The sequence below is a fragment of the Xiphophorus couchianus genome, chromosome 19, assembly GCF_001444195.1.
Source record: "Xiphophorus couchianus chromosome 19, X_couchianus-1.0, whole genome shotgun sequence".
Classification (NCBI taxonomy): Eukaryota; Metazoa; Chordata; class Actinopteri; order Cyprinodontiformes; family Poeciliidae; genus Xiphophorus; species Xiphophorus couchianus.
In genome coordinates, this window is record NC_040246.1 from 23,164,354 (window position 1) to 23,176,222 (window position 11,869).

General features: G+C 41.2%; 1 long non-coding RNA gene across 1 annotated transcript; it reads left to right on the forward strand.

The window, feature by feature from the left end:
* Positions 1–787: 787 nt before the first annotated feature.
* LOC114134488 (uncharacterized) lies at positions 788–10,207 on the forward strand. Its single transcript, XR_003593396.1, has 3 exons — positions 788–962; positions 1,055–1,084; positions 10,122–10,207. It is a non-coding gene; the product is annotated as an uncharacterized LOC114134488 (long non-coding RNA).
* The last annotated feature ends 1,662 nt before the right edge of the window (positions 10,208–11,869 follow it).

The following is an 11,869-nucleotide window of genomic DNA, read 5'->3' on the forward strand; positions in this document are numbered from 1 at the left end:
GACAGGTTCAGGTTAAAGTTCTCTGCTAACCGTCCAGCTCAGACACGGCCGTGACCCGCTGAGGCAGCGACTGCAGCCCAGACCGTCGATCTGCTAATTTTCCTTAATATGTTTCATTATTACAACAAAGAAACCAAACCCACATTCTGAGAAATAAAAAGTAAAGAGGCTGAAGAGAACAATCTGAGTTGCGCCAACAGATTTTAGAAGTAATAATTTTTCCTTCTTGAGACTACAGTCAAAATAAACTGATTTTAAAATCAGTTTTTTTCTTCCATTGTCCTTTTCATGTGAATGTTTCCAGAATGCCTGACGGAACGCAGTAAGAATCCTCTTACCTGGAAAATGACAGCGTTTCCCCCAGACCTCTGAACAGTTTGTTACCAGTATGAACCTGCATGGCCTCCATTATGAAATGAAAATGACTTCAGCAAAACTCACAGCTTCACCTGAGATTGGGATTTATGAGGTGATGTTGAAATGTCAACAGTAATTCAATGTTAGCTCTTTGTCTTTCTGGGTGTCTGTTTTAAACTCATGTTTTAATTTTCCTTATGATGTGATCCTTAGATTAGTTTTTATATGGGTTAGAAATGATTTGAAAAACCTCGTCTTTACCCAGACTGCAAGCAAGAAAATGTTTTTAATGTTTTAAGTTTGGAGTAGTAAAGGTCAAATGAAAATAAAAAATTAATATGTGTTTTCAGTGTCTAAATTCAGTTCCAAAGTTTTTTATTGATCCCACAGAGAAATTAATTGTAATACTGCTGATGTCTCTACAGGAGGAATCCCAGATAAACGTGTCTCCAGTCACACAGCAGCTCAGACAGATGACCTCTCATGACCCCAGTGTCAGCCTATGCATTAGCTGACTAACAGACCGTGGCCCCGCGTGTTGATATCCCAGAATTCCCTCTGTTTCCACCTCAGCAGCTTGAATCCTGGTTTCTGACCTTGAGTTGGTGAGCTCCTCGGTAATATTGGCTCTTTGGCCATAAACAGAGCAAAGAGTGAACTAACAGACTGCTGCTACTCTGTGTTTTCTGACCAACAGATGGATCTGGGTTATCTCTCAAGCCTTCAGGTCAGCAGACTCTTTTCTGTGATACTCTGACTAAAACATGCAATGGCTGGCATCTATATTTATCTAGAATGTGAAACAACTTTCATACATGTGTGTGAAATGAGCAACAATGTGAGCTGCAGCCAACAGATGAACAGAGCAGCAGAGTCTCTGAGGCTCATCTGGACTTAATGCAGAACTGGATTTACATCCAGACGTCTTACTGGTTCCTCTGGTTTAGCTCAGAAACCATTATTGTTTTCTGCTTCCAAACCTAAAGAGTAAAAGCTCTGCTGTTGTATGATTTGTTTCAAGGCTTAACTCTGTGTTTGCTGCATCACTGTCATATTGCTGATTGATAAAGATCTCAAGATGGATGAGATTAACAGAGACAAAACAAAGGAGACCTAACAAAGGAAAGCGCCGGGGAAGCAGGAGGAGGAAAGCAGCCACAGAAACTCATCAGTTTCAGATAGACTGAAACTGATGAGTTTAAATACTGAGGGATGAGAGGAGAATGAGATGAGATGCAGTCGAGCGAAATCAGGTGATTGGAAACAGCTGAGGAAGGAGGCAAACTGGCAGGCTGAGGAACGGAGAATCAAAATCCAAACGCACAAAGAGCAGAATGCAGAATAAAAGAAGAGACTAAAAACAAAGGAATAAATTTATACAGCAACAACCAGATAGCAATAATGAAGTGAACAGAATATAACAAGACCTAAAAATGATAAGCAATGAAGGAGATGCTACAAAACATAAACACTCATATCAAATAGGTCAGAAAAATCTTGTTGAAATCACAATAATATTAAATATTTCCCTTTAGAGTTAATTAAAGTTGCTGGGGAAACTTTCCAAGGGAAGGTCTTCTTTCCGTCTAATCCACTTAGCTCAAAGCTCCATGAACTTTTACCAACAAACCTCTAGAGAGAAACGCTCTGCATGTCTAATCAGCCATTCATCACCGCCGTGTTCCAGCTCAGGATTATTGTTCTGATATCACCTTCTCAGGGATTTACCAAATAATCTGTCTGGGATGTGTTTTTCTGTTCTTTGCAACCTTGAACTGCATTCAGGAGTTAACTTGTTCTCAGCAAAGAAGTGGCTTATGTTGCATAAGAGGTCTGGGAATAGTTGGAAGATTGTTAGTTTTCTCCTGCTGAGCAACACACAGTCACCTTTAAAGTCTGAGTCTGTGGGGGGAAAAGCATCTGATCCAAAAAACAAACCGAGCCGCAGCGACGACTCCTGAGTGAGAATAAAACAACAAAGATTAAGACTTTGTTTACATTTTATCTCAGTTTTCTTTTTGTTCAGAATTCATAATGCATCCATACAGCAGCCGGGAAAAACCATGGCTGTCAAAACAGATATGGGAAAACTAAGTACACCCCTGCAGCCTTCAGAGGATTTAAGATGAAAATGCCATTTTGACTAATTGATCAGCGATAATACATAATTAAAGCTGGATATTTAACGCATGCTTGTGTTTCTGGAAAGTCGTCAGCAAAAAGAAAACGCTAAAACAAATAAGAGTTGTTGCCCTAAAATCTGTGAAGGACAAATCAGGTTTGATGGTCCGGTCGATCTGGTTCTACTGGAACCAGAACTTCACCATCTGCTCCACCTGCAGCTGCTGTGGTTCTCTTTCTCTGCTCTGAGTCAAACCAACCTGTTCCCCTCCTGGCCTGTGGGGGCGCTGCACCAAGAACCACTGAAGGAAATGACACAAAAACCTCTGAAGACGCTGAGAGCAACTTCCTTCTTCACCAGATGGAAACAAGATGGAGGCATCAGATTTTAAAGGATGGAGGATTTCTCTTTAGTCTTTGGCTAAAAACTATGAGCCATTTCTGCTGCTAGCGCTAGGCTAGCACGTTAGCTTTGGTTGTATTCACCCAGAATGCCCAGCGTTGCAGTCCACTTCCTGCTTTTGGAGCGGTCACTGGTCCACTTGGCATTGACATATGAATTCAAACTGAACCAGAGTTCACTTCAACTGAGCCGAAACCTAAAATAATAATAATAATTGCTGTTGGATCAATGGATGTTCTTAGGTTTTCCAAACACTCAGCCTGCATCACAGTTCACCACGTTTGGGTTGGATGTTGTATATAAAAACAGAAACTGATTTTAAAATCCTCTCCAAAAGGCAATAAAGTAACCCTAGTTAAATGTGTTCTGTGCTAATCAGCATTTTCAAAGGCATCCAGAATGAACACAGGGTTCACTGAGTTTCCACTTTTCTTTACAGATTCAGTTTGTGCCCAAGCATTACTCAAAGTTATGGCTTATTATCCAGAAGGAACAGCATCATCTAATATTCCACGTCTGTTAGGGAGTTCTGGCCATAAGCTAATGTTAGCAAAAAGCTTTTCTCTTATGGAAGTGTGTTGGTAAGAGACAAAATGACTCAATTATTTTAAATGTCACAGTGTGCAGGAGTTAACTTATTCTACCTCTAATATAATGTGTTGATAAATAGCATGGCTGTGTTCGATTGAATAAGTGGTCACCCCATTTACACGAAGCCCCATGTTTTTCCTAAATGCCACTGACGGCTCTGAGGGTGCCTTGTTTTTACATAAATACTGTAATTCTACTTATGCATAAATCTGGAGCAGCTGTTCAGGAAAAGAAACATCAGCAGACAAGCAGAATAAAAAACTGAAGGAATAAATCTAAAACTCCACAGACTTCTGTTGGCCTTTTAAAAGTATATTACAATATTTGTCTTACAACAAAAGAGCAAATAACATCAGTGATTGTGATTGAGGTCAGTGTTTTTGACGTTGAAAGCAGATCTTTACATGAACCGTATAAAACGACGCAGCACTTTTATTTTCTCACAGTTTGAGGTCTAGTCCTCATCATCTATCCATTCATTTTCTTCCGCTTTATCCTGGGTCGGGTTGCGGGGGTAGCAGCTTCAGAAGGGAGGCCCAGACTTCCCTCCCCAGCCGCTTGTTCCAACTCCTCCAGAGGAATCCCAAGGTGTTCCCAGGCCAGCGAGAAACATTGTCCCTCCAGCATGTCCTGGGTTTTCCCCTCCTCCTGGTGGGACCTGAACTCCTCACCAGGGAGGCGTCCAGGAGGCATCCTGACCAGATGCCCCTCAACTGGCTCGTCTCGATGTGAAGGAGCAGCGGCTCTACTCTGAGTCCCTCCTGGATGACTGAGCTTCTCACCCTATCTCTAAGGGAGAGCCCAGCCACCCTACAGAGAAAACCCATTTCAGCCGCTTGTATCCACGATCTCGTTCTTTCGGTCATGACCCAAAGCTCATAACCATAGATGAGGGAGGGAACGTAGATCGACTGGTAAATTGAGAACTTTGCTTTTTGGCTCAGCTCTCTCTTCACCACGACGGACCGGTACAGCGCCCGCTTGACGGCAGACGCTGCGCCAATCTGTCTGTCGACCTCCCGCTCCCTTCTTCCCCCATTCGTGAACAAGATCCTGAGATACTTGAACTCCTCCACTTGGGGCAGGACACCCCCGACCCGGAGAAGGCACTCTACCCTTTTCTGGCTCAAGACCATGGCCTCGGATTTGGAGGCAATGATCCCCATCCCGGCCGCTTCACACTCGACTGCGAACCGCTCCAGCGAGAGCTGCAGATCACGACCCGATGAAGCCAGAAGGACCACATCGTCTGCAAAAAGCAGAGACGAGATCCTAAGGCCACCAAAACACATAACTTGTTGGGGATATGGGTTCCTGGTGGGGTTTCTGGTGGTGCTCCTACAGCTTTCCACCAGATGGCGCCAGAGGTGGCTCCTCCTGGCGGGGCGTGCCGGTATCAGGCGCACCTGAACCACATCTTCTCATCATCTCGGGAGTTCAAGAGGAGCTGACTGCCGTTTCTCCGACGCCTGAGTGTTTGCCAACAATGGTAGTCAGACCCTCCTAGTATAGCTACTCCTGGATTCCTAAGAAATCTCGAGTGATTCCTGTTGTTGTTTTTTTTCTTCTCTCCAGGTGTTTTCAGCCAGACGCTGAGTTTCCTCCGTGAGAGGTTTTTTTCTCCCCTGGTTTTCCCTGTACCTACCTTCTCGTGACGCCGTGGAAGTTACCCACTGGTTGCCCGAGCTCCTTCCCTGTTTTCCTCAAGTGGACCAAGCCGTTTTCCTGAGGAATCCTGACGTGCAGTCGAACCGCTCCTCTGTCTCCCACCGCCTGAACTTACCTGTCCGCCCTCCACCACAGCCTCTTCCGCGCCAGCTCACCCGAGCTACGGTCAAAGAAGAACCCCGTCCGATCGGAACCCAACCCGGCAGATTTCCCTCCCCAATCTGAACCGCCAACTCCACCAGTAAGACCAGTTCTGTTACGAATCTGTGTTTCCATTTTCCCACATCCTTGAACTCATCATCTCTCTCTCTACTGCCACCGTAGTGAGCCGCCTTTTTCCAGAGCTGCCTCCAGAGTGCCGTGTCCTTTCAAGACAACCCTTATCTGAATCTGCAATAAATATTATTACTGATCTTTTGTCTACTCTGTGGTGTTCTGCATGTGGGCAAAAAGAGTTGATTCCAACATGACATAACTGTCCTCACAACGCTGGAAAAACTTTAGATGCACTTTAGCCTTTCACAAAAATATCACCAAAGATTATAATTTATAGAAACTCAGACCAAACTGGATATAAGAGAAAACTCTATATTTGTGTTTGTTCATGGAAAAACGGAGAGTTAGGGTCCAGTCCACTACAGTATGGGACAAATAATATCCATAAATACTTTAACATGATTCCCAGTCGACATCATTTTATGTCTAATTAATTTTATATTCTAAAACACTGCTTAATTCCAACCGATATATCTGTCCACATGGCGACATGTTTAATTCCTAACAGGAAGTCCTGGTTGTTTTAAATTGTTCTGACTGGTTAGCATAGTGTTTAGCTTTGTGCTACACTGCCCCCTATGGGTTTGGCATGTTTAAAACAACACTTAGTTTCAGATTTGTTTCGGTTCATGGGAGAAAAACTTTCCTGAAACTGATCCTTTATTCAGTCATTAACTGTGCTGAGTTGCATGTTTATGGAGTTATTATTATTATTATATCTCCAAGAATCTTTGTCATGATGATAAGAGAAAAAAAAAGATAATAAATAAAGTGTTGATATACATATATTAATGTCAGTGCAGCGACTTTAAGGATTTTAAAACCCCTGTTGGCTCCAGCAGCCGTCAGCAGCTTTACGGAGCTTTAATACACACAGTTATGGGACTGATATTGTTGAACATTCAATAAAAAAACTGCAATATGGAAAAGTCTCTCCCCCACAGAGTCCTCTAATCCTCTGATTAATAAAATCAATATAATCCTGATTTTTGACACAACTCTTTATTCAAACTTTTAGCCAATCCTGAGATTGTTCAGCTCTGTTTTATTTTAATATTTTTAATAAAACCAGAGTTTTATTAACAATGAAACTGTGGTTTCTCAGAAAAGATGAAACATGAATGACAGTCAATGAGTTACTGGGTGAGACATGTAGGCTGTGTCTGTGGGCCTCCTACATATTTCTGAAGCAGGAATATTAAGTCCTACATTAAAATGATAATTCCTCCTTTATTCCACTGGAGACTTCTTAATGACCCGCCTCTGTGTCTCGGCGCCGCTCTCCTCTTTAATCCCCGATCGTTTCCTCCCTCAGTGCCCACGCTCTCCCTCTCATTTACTCCTGATTAAAAAAGTGTTTACTGATCCTCTTATTCTTACCTGACACTCTCCTCTCCTGCACAGATCCACCTGAGATCACTGCTGCGCTTTACATACATTTATCAGAGCATAAAGATGAACATCAATTCTATATTTCAAGGAATGAAAGTGACTGAAGCGATTCAGTTCAAAAGAAAAAGCATATTTAAATACTTCAAGGATGGATAAAAATGGTTATTAATGCAGGAATTGTGAGTAAAGGTGCCAAAAGTATTTCCAGAAACAAAACTGAAGTTATCATCTTTGGACCTAAAGAGGAATGATCTAGAGTTATAGATCTAGAGTCAACGCACAGCTTCAGTTCTTCCAACTGGAAACTAGAGATCAGGCTGACCTCTGACCTCTGACCTGAACCTTCAGAGCCACATCAGCTGCAGAACATTTCCAGATCAGAGGACTAATGTTTCAGATCAGAGAAATTCATCCATGTCGACTTCCAGAAAACTGAAAAACTGCTGAAACACTGAGTTCCTTTAAATCTAAGCTAAAAATCCTTTGATTCATAATAAGATTAATTTCAGTCTTTTCATTACTTTCCTGATCCACTGCAGCATCATGTTTGTTGTTTTATGTTTTTATCGTTTGCAGCACTTTGAGTTTCCTTGTTGCTGAAATGTGTGAAACAGAAACGGACCTGGTTAATGAGAGGAAGCCGTTTGTATTTCATCTGGAAACGGAGGCAGTGTGGAACAGACCAAATGTCCGGTGGGACGTTTGGTTCTGGGACGCCTTATGAAACATAATTAAATTATGAAATAAAATCTGCTGCATTGCTGATCAGAACGTCATGATTCCTGATTTTACAGCTTATAACAAACTCAACATATTTACAGATACTTTCTGTATTTATCAGACCTTATATTTTCCAACAGTTTCTGGTTTTGACCCACTTACTATGTAAATCCTCTAATAAAACATCCAGAAGCTGCTATAAGCTGCATGTCTTACAGAGCTGCATTACTTTCCTGTTTTCTTCTGTTTCTGCTGGGATTTCTAATCTTTTTAAATAAACACACGGCTTACTCCATCTTGTCGTCATTCTGCCGTCTGCTAAGCTGCTGACATTCTTCTTGTTTTTGCTTACTGGCCATGCTATTTAAAAGTTGTTTTTTCCCTTTTTCCTTGTTTTGTTGTTGTTGTTTTGGACGTGCTCCAAAATAGCTTTGACCTTTTGTAAAGGGATAATCCACTAAATCGCTCAGCCGTCCATAAAGAGCTTTTTATTCACCGCTCACCGTCTCCTGGCATTTTGAACCCGGCTCTCCGTCTTCAGCTCACCCCTGATCCTCCCGCTCACTCAGCTGTCTTCTCTCCCCTTTCTTATCCGTCTGTTTCTCACTCCCTCTGTCTGTCCTTCACTTTCTCTGTAAATTGACTCTTATTGTCTGTTTTTGTTTAAAATGCTTCTGCCTCATGCCTGATTCCTGTTTGTTCATTTTTAAAGTGATCGTCCCTCTGAAACCTCCAGCCTTGTTGGAGAATGTGCGTATCGTTGTCATTTCTGAGAGATTTGATTACGAAGCCTCCAGATGCCAAATTAGGCTCATATAGATCTGTGGCTGTTGCTGCACCACTGCTCAGACAAAGGTAGACACAATAACACAAACCCACACAGTCTGAGACACCAGAGCAGGATAATTACACGCCACAAGTAGTTAGATGAGAACGAACAGAGAACAGCCTCGTTCACACACAGCCGCCGGCTCAAAGAAAAGGCAACATCTACTTTAGTTTCGTTTTATCTTCCAGGTTTTGAGCCAATCTTTGAGAAACGTATAGATGAGAAAATTACAATCAAGATGTAAAAGTACAAAACTGCTAAAACGTAAATGATTAATATGCAACAACGTTAAAATCCTGACTGATGCACATTAAAACATCCTGAACTAGTTTATGGATGTTAATGCACATAAAGATGTGATCTCAGGGCTGGAAAGATGCTTCAGGTTTAAGCTCTGCTTCATCTGCTGGACTGGATCCACATTCATGTTTCTGCTAAACGCCTGAAACACAATGAAGAAGTTTCATTTTAGACCAAACAGGTTGTTTACCAGGTTTAGCATCTGTGAAACATTTAGAAATATTTTTATCACTGCTTCCATTTGGCTGTTTTTGTTTGTTTTTTTTTTGTTGTTTTTTTTAACTAAGCTGAGAAAGCAAAATCTAATATTTATTCATAAAGGCATAAAGAGAAACAATCCTTTATAGATGATGTTGAGCTTTACAAACTTTATTAACATAAATGTCTTTTGCTCACGTTATGTCCAGATATTTGATTGTATCTCCTGAATCGGTGGATTAAAGTTGCTATGATGTTTGTTTTATGGTCCATCTTGTTTTATTAGATACGATCCAGAAAACAATAACACATTTATTACATATTCCTTCTTGTCAGGAACAACCAGCTAAGTGGAGATTTGCACAATCCTGTGCACACTTGTGCAAAGTCATCTCATATTTCAGAGTTAATGCACACATGTCCGACTTTAAGCTTCATGAAGGAATAAAAAGCATCTGTGGGCGCCGTGTTTATGCAGAGCAATACGAGCGATATTCTAAATATTATTGTGCAAAGAGGAGAGGCAATAAAGTGAAGAGGCTTTCAGACATAATTGGGTGGGAGGTTTTGTTCTTCAGCAGCTTTATTTCTGCAGCACAGAGAAATCCAACCTGCTTTACTCAGCAGAGACTGAAGCATGAGAGAAAAAAGTTTTCAACTTTATGCAACTCAAAGAGTGAGACACAAAGAATGCAAATCAGATTTTTAAATATTACAGTGAATCGGTTTAATAAGAATCACACTGAGAGAACTTCATGTAATTATTACACTTTCTATCAAAGCCACTTAACCACATTTGATTCTTTTTCTTTGTGCCAATCCATGTTTACTGTTATCCTCACCACACAGTGTGACCTCTGACCCCAGCCTGTTTACTATGTGGAAATAACATACATGTATTTTCTATGAGTAATTTCATATCTCATGATGTTAGATATTACTGTATTTAACCTGCAGTTTATTATAATTGTAGCATTGGTGGAAAGAAAATGGAACTGAAAAAACATTTCTAAAAAATAATAGACAAAAAACTTTAAATGATTGTTAAAGACATTAGCAGGAGTCAGACTTACAGTCAGCATACATGAAAAAAAAGGTCCAGTTATTAACACTGAAACGTGGTGAGAAATATCTGGGTTTTCTGTTTCGGGAGCATTTGGAGCGGAGCTGCAGTGTTCCTGTGATAATTAAACCTTTTAAAGTCTGACATGTATTAAGGTGAAGCAGGACATGCAGCTGATGGTCTGATGTTATCCTCGTTATCAGGTCGTCTGACTGAGGCGCTGCAGCTGTGGAGGAAACTGAAACAAAAACCTTCAAGCATCAGATCCAGTAAGTTTTGTTCTCCAGCAGAGAAATGTGTCTTATCATGTGTGTTGGGGCCAAGTCTTTATTTAGGAGACAATTCTCATGACAGACCATTAGTCCTCCCACACCCTCTCACACACACCCACACACACACACAGGCTGAACCTCACAGCCAACCATAAAAGTTATTTAAAAGAGCTTTTATTCTATGTGGACCTGGCTCATATTCTCACAGCCTGCAGCAAACGGCTGCGATACTAAAACATCATTCAGCGCTTTACTCAGAGGGTTTCCCGTCGCATTAAAAGCTGCGCTGGGAAAACAGAAAGGGTGATGAGAAAGAAAACAAAGTATGAATATCATGATTTCCGAGTCAAATTTTAAAGGAGAAGTATTTTCAGGACCGGCCCATTTCAGGTCGAAGTTCTGAGCTTCCTGTTCCTGCCTCAAAGATATCAACACTTTACAACCTTTACTGAACAAAAAAAATCCTAAAATGTGTTCTCACAATGGAAAACCAGAAATTAGACTTTTAAAAAACAAACTGTAGATTGGTAAGCTAACCTTTAGCCTTTGTTGAGCAGCTTAGCTTCAGTCAGGAATCCTCTAACTCAGGGGTGTCAAACTCCAGTCCTCAAGGGCCAGTGTCCTGCAACTTTTAGATGTGCCTCTGCTGCACCACACCTGAATAGAATAATTAGGTCATTAGCAAGGCTGGGAGAACTGATCTACACAAGGAGGAGGTAATTAAGCCATTTCATTCCAGTGTTTTGTACCTGTGGCACATCTAAAAGCTGTAGGACAGCGGCCCTCGAGGACTGGAGTTTGACACCTGTGCTCTAACTGTTCCAGTATTTACAGAAAACTGTAAAATCTCCGGACAATGGCTGGAATGAACAGCTGCAAACTCACAGCAAACCTCAACGTGAGCTGCAAATGCAATAATTAATCAAACTCCAACACACAAACAGAAAAAGAAAAATGCTGCGATCACAAGAAATAGAAGCAAAAACCTTCAATTAACAAAACAAATGAAAAATGACAGAAACCAGAGACAAAATGTTGCAAATAGCAAAAACAATATCAAGAATAAAACACTGCAAACTTCAACGGAAGTCCTCCAGACCACTAGGGGAAGTCTGGAGTTGATAAATATGCTGCTGTTCCAAAATAATGTAAAAGGTTGTTTGAAATAAACATGAAGTATAGCAGACCCCTTCCTTCTTTCCTCCAGTAATCTGGATGTTAAATCACGACATCCTGTCGTTACTGAGACTCTGGTTCCATTTTATCTCCCCCTGGTGGCCTGGAGGACTCCTATTTTGTGGAGCAAGTTTGCAGCATTTCTATTTGCTGTTGTTTTTGCTATTAGAGGCATTTCCACTTTTCTTCTATTTCCTCTAGTTGCAACATTTTGTTTTGTGCAATGTGTGTGTGTGGGCGTGTGTGTTTTGGAGTTTGCATAGCTCATGGGTTTGCAGCATGTTTCATCCTTTGCTGCACATTTGCAGCAAAGACATTTGACCTTTGACCCTGCAGCAGATATTTGAGGAGTTCTATCAGATATCGACTGCTGATAATCAATACTTCATCATATTTCTGCTTCTGGTTTTCCTTTCAAAACTATTTAGATCTTTTTTTTTGAGCGACTTTGTTTTCTGAACATTTGGTTTCTGCTCCTCCAGCTGTTTGTTCACCTGTCAGGT